Source organism: Protomyctophum bolini (genome assembly GCF_963924005.1).
Source record: "Protomyctophum bolini genome assembly, contig: SCAFFOLD_622, whole genome shotgun sequence".
Lineage (NCBI taxonomy): Eukaryota > Metazoa > Chordata > Actinopteri > Myctophiformes > Myctophidae > Protomyctophum > Protomyctophum bolini.
In genome coordinates, this window is record NW_027666169.1 from 4247 (window position 1) to 10000 (window position 5754).

Consider the following 5754-nt stretch of genomic DNA (forward strand, 5'->3'; position numbering starts at 1 on the left):
TGAGACTGTCACTTCCAAAACACGCGCACCGCACGCACGCACACACATACATACACGCACGCACACACACACATACATGCACGCACGCACACACATACATACACGCACGCACACAAACATTGCTTGTTGATGGCCCATCATCCCCTGGCCATTGTCAGCAGAGGTACCACAGGTTTGATTGGCGGGCTAATGGAGTTGCTTTATATTCCAGCCCATTTAGGTATAACTCTGTCGGTGTTTTCCTTTTCTCCCAGTCCCAGAGCACCGCTGCCTGCCTGCAGTCAAACTGTCTCTCTCTCTTCTGACACGTTGAACTAATGAACCCACACTTGACCTTTTTACCCTTGAGTTGCTGAACTTTGTGGTAGGCATCGGTGTCAGGGGAGTGTGACTGCGTTCACAGAGCCCTGCCACCAGCGGACACATGCACTTTGCACTCCATCTCCATGTTGGTGCTATATTCTATTGCTGATTTAAGTTTGCTGCGCACTCCATCAAATAAATGAGCAGGAGAGACATTTCATATCAAAGCCGAGACTGGGCGTGTTTATTTCATTTTCACATTGGTGCAATCCCTCACCCCCCCCCCTCTCTCTCAATAAAGTGTGTGTGTGTGTGTGTGTGTGTGTGTGTGTGTTTGCGCGCGCGCACGCGCGTGTACGTGCGTGCGTGAGAGAGATGTCCTGGAGCCGGGGCGGGCTTCTTAAATAATGGATATTAATTATTGGTCGGACCCTGCTGGCCCCTGCCGTGTCTCAAAATCTGGTTAACTGGATTTTGATTAATGAAATATGCAGCTCTGTCCTCCAGAAAAGCCAGCCTCCCCCTTCCCTCCCCCCCCCCCCCCCCAATGCAATGCCGAGCAGCTCTCCCACAGACATTTGAACGTCTCTAGCCCCATATAAAGAGCCGCCAAGCGCCTGGAAATAAGCGAATCTCCCTGTCACGCAAGAAGAATTATTATTCCCCCCTCATATCGCCGCATGCGCTGTAATTGGATACAATTTAACACTCGCGGCCCACGGGCATGTCGACACGCGCGCTGCCTACTATTAGCTCGCCTCGCGACCGAATCATTTTTCAGATCTCGTGTGTGTGTGTGCGTGTGTGTGTCTGAGCGCGAGGGAGCTGTATGTTCGTGCGAGAGAAAATGGAGAATGTGTGTATATGCGTGTGAGCGGAGCTGCGCGCGCACGTGCGTGCGTGCGTGTGAGGAAGAGATCGAGTCAGGAGGGGGGTTGGGAGGGAGGGAGGAGGGGGTGGGGGGGAGGGGGTGTCGCTCGACACAGGATTCGTGGAGAAACCGGAGCCGTTGTTGGACTCCGGCCATGACCTAGCAGTGACGCACACACACACACAGAGAGAGAGAGAGAGAGAGAGGGAGAGGAGGGGAGAGAGACGGTAGCAACAGCACACACGTCGAAAACAAGCTCGAGCCCTCACCTCAGGCCAGGCCTGCAGCTTTGTAGGTTATTAGTCTGCATTCACACACGTCACACACACACACACACACACACACACACACACACACAAAACACATTAAATGCAGCGTGTCAAGGGCAGTGGTGTGGTGGAAAAAGTAGGCCTGCCGCCCTGCCCTACTCCCATTTTTTTGTGTGTACATAAGTAAAACTATCAATATATACTGCAATACTCTGTTGCAAGTAAAAGTCCGGAATTCAAGCTAAAGTAAAGTATCAAAATGTAGGCTATACTTAAAATAGGCCTACTCATTATGCAGATATGTCCCGTTTCACAATCACAAGCTTTCAAAATGTCCAAAAAAATAGTAAATCTATAGCCTATGGGTATAGTAGCCATCGTATTGCGCAATTTGCGCTGCTATTTTCAATAGTACTCTCAAGCTACGGTATGCTATATATTTCCACCACGTGGTCAAGGGACCATACCCTTAAACTGTGATATAGGTCTACGCACGCAGTGCTGTAAAATTATATCAATTTAACTCGATATTAAATCGAGACTGCATGTGTTAAGTAACTATACAATAGCCTATACTAGTTTTTATTTTATTAGTGAGATTAGTTGTATAGTGATGAGGTTTAGCTATAGCCTATAGTCACGTGTCCTCCTAGCCTATATGCCCTATACCACTAAAGTCTAGCTATCTATTGATGGGACCTCTTAATCCAATCAACCAATCAATCAGCCAGCCCTAATGGGTGCTTCTTTCTCATTGTCTGGGAGCACAATCTGTGGCGGTCTGTGTTTACCCTTTGATGTATTGTTCTGACACGACTGTTAGTCTTTTGTTTGACGAATTGTTTATTGTATAAGGTAAAAGTGTCAGACATATATAGCTTCCTTCCCTCCTCCTGTCCGTTAACAGACCGCCACCGCCACGCCACACACAGCTCTGCGAGCCGCGAGGAGCTACAGCGCTGCTGCTGCTGTTATTCTAGGGCTAGGCCAACGATCCTACTACCCCGAAAGAGTTAAATTAATCTCCCTCCCTCTCACACACGCGCGCACACACACACACTCACACACACACTGACACACACACACGCACACACACACACAGGCTGCCACCGCCCCAGATAACAGAGGGGCGCCTGAGCGCCTCTCTCTCCCCAGCCAGCCAGCCTCCGCTAATCGCAGTGGCACGGGGGGGAGGGGGAGGGGGGAGGAGCGGGGAGTGGAGTGCCGGCGGCCTCTCACAGCGCTCGGCTTTTTTATTGACGCTGTGCCTGTGTGTGTGTGTGTGTGTGTGTGTGTGTGTGTGTGTGTGTGTACTAGTGTGTGTAGTGTGTCACAGGGAGAAGGCTATAAAGAGGCGCGTGTGCGTGCGCGTGCGCGTGTGTATGTGCGCCTTATAGCTCTCCGCCAGCAGCGGAAAGCAGGGAGAGGCGGGGCAGTGGGAGGGTGGGTGGCGGTAGGTTATGAGCGGAACTCGACAGACGAGAGAGAGAGAGAGAGAGAGAGAGAGAGAGAGAGAGAGAGAGAGAGAGAGAGAGAGAGAAAAGAGGAGAGCCTCAGTCTTGTGCAGTGCTGCTGCCGCTGCGCTGCACGCGAAGGAAAGCCACCGCGCTCCTTTCAATTACGGTTCTAATTTCAATTATTTTACATTTTGAACGAAATAGGCCTATTATGCGCTATATATATATAGCGCATAATATTATGCTATAGCCTATATTTTTATTTTATTTTGCGGCAATTAAGCCCTTCACAACCTATAGCCTATATATACCGTTGATTGGTTGGGCACGAATCACGATCATATAGTAGATTGCCATTGATTATTTTATGTCATACATAGCCTACTGATCCAATTGATTAATGTTGCGTAAAATATAGCCTATTGATTAATGTAGGGCATAATATATATATATAGGCTACCGTGCCGTATATCCTGTACGGACACGGTGTCCGTTATATAGGCCTTCAAATAGACGACCGACCGTCACCACGCACACCATGCTCTCTCTCCTCTCTCTCTCTCTCTCTCTCTCTCTCTCTCTCTCCACCCTCCCCTCCCCCCTCTCTGCTCTCTGCTCTACTCTCCGTATCGCGGAGCAGTGTTGGCTCCCAGCCAGGCTCGCCCTGCCGCGCCAGTCTGTAATTATCCCCGGTGAGGCCGCGCTAACGCAGCGTGGCGCGCCTGTGGGGAACCGGTTAGCCCTACAACACTGGTGGTTATGGAGAGAGAGAGAGAGAGTTCTCGACTATAGTGATGGGGTTCAAGTGCGAAATCATGCATGCGCTTATTCCCCAAGTCAGTGACGGCCGGGGCACCTTGTTGTTGTTGTTGTTGTTGTTGTTTTTCTTTTAATAACATGCTTTGTTTATATGCGTGTGTGTGTGTGTGTGTGTGTGTGTGTGTGTGTGTGTGTGTGTGTGTGTGTGTGCACTGACTGAAGTGAGTGAGTTCGGTGTGGCTCTGCGTGGCGACCTGATTGATTGTATATATATACCGTGCGTGCGCATATACGTGAGCGCGCGCGTGCGCGTTGCAGTAAGCGATCCATAACGATCTGCAGGTGGATTGTGCTGATTAGTACCGGCTGCTGTGGACTGCGCTGCGTGCAAAGAGCTTCCTGCAACCCGAGCCCTATAGCCTGACTCTGAGTGTGCGTGTCTTTGTGTGTGTGTGTGCGTACGTGTGAACGAGACTGGTGCGCGTAACACCGTCACCGTGCATTTGTGTTTGTGTGTTGGCACTTGGCAGCCAGCCCCGCCACATTAACGTGTGTCAGCAAAGTGCGTGTCAGTGTGTGTGTGTGTGTGTGTGTGTGTGTGTGTTTGTGTGTGGGCGCGTGCATGTGTGTGTGTGCGTGCCTTTGTTTGAAGACAGCATGATATTTTGACTGAGCAAGCATGCTCTTGCACTGTGTGTGTGTGTGTGTGTGTGTGTGTGTGTGTGTGTGTGTGCGTGTGCGTGCACTTGTATGTGTTTGCCCGTCCCTGCATGTGTGTGTGCCAGTCCTTGCTCTCCAGTGTCTGATTGCAAGACCAGATGGCTGGATCGCTGTGACCTCCCAGAGTGCTAGGTAGGTACTAGGCCTGCTACTCCTATACACCAGGGTTCACGGGTGTTTTCGTGTTGCACACATGCACCCACATCTACCCCACGCTATAGTATACCCACCCTGAGACCAATGACAGTTGGAAGAAGGCGATTGCCTTCGAGGTGACAGATGCTTTCTGGAGTGTCGTCAGCCACCGTCACTGTGACTGTATCTCAACACGGGACTTTCAACAGCACATGCTGCTCTCAGACTGAGTTTTCAAACCACAAAGTTCACACACAGTCGTAAAAGCGCAGTCATAAAAAGACTTGCTTGTGCTCTCCAGACCTCAGGCAGTTTGTGTGTGTGTGCGCCTTTGCTATGCTGTGTGTGTACGTGTCTCTTATGTGTGTGTGTGTGTGTGTGTGTGTGTGTGTGTGTGTGTGTGTGTGTGTGTGTGTGTGTGTGTGTGTGTGAGTTGTGTCTGTCTTTTGAGCACCACAAACTCAACTTTCACCATGGTTCCATATAAGTGCGGAAGAGGAATCATTTGTGTTCTGACAAAATAAATATATGGAGAGGTTTTAGACATTTCCATACAGACAAAACCATTTATTATTTGACCTTTGATCCAGCCCATGACATCAGCTCAAGTCAAGAGAGATGCACCTTTTCTTTTTTTAAATATTTAGATTTAATTGCGGTGCATTTTCTCATCCATTAGTTTGGCCCTATATACAAACTAGACCTGCATATAGAGCAACATCGGTAGAGGGCGCAAATCCATGGGTTAATTTACTTTTTATTCGCATTATAATCCCCATAGGGGGATTTTAGATCGACTCATATAAGAACTGTGTTTGAAAAATAAACATGTGTCATCCCAGCCGTTTCACTCATGGATATGAAGAATCAACTGACTGAGAGAAAACGCTATATTGTTACTGCTAAATTAGTTGCATTTTCGCTAGAAACAGACTGTTTGAGCGACTGACAGTCGCAAATGATACAGACACCTCCCTGACAACGCCGAGACAGCTTGTTTATTTTTGGACCACAATGCTTTTATATGAAACGATTTGAAAATGACCCCATGTTATTCTCCCAAGGCCCCAGTGAGGCCCTTCAAAGTTGAAGCACTGGGCCCTAGTGGTAAGAGGAGGGACTGCAGGCGGACCCGTTGATTCATGACGGGGGAAACCCCGCGCAGCTGGGCTTTAACATTGAGTGCTCGGTTGCACACCAACATTTGGTGGTCAAATGCGGAAGTAGACGTATAGAAGAT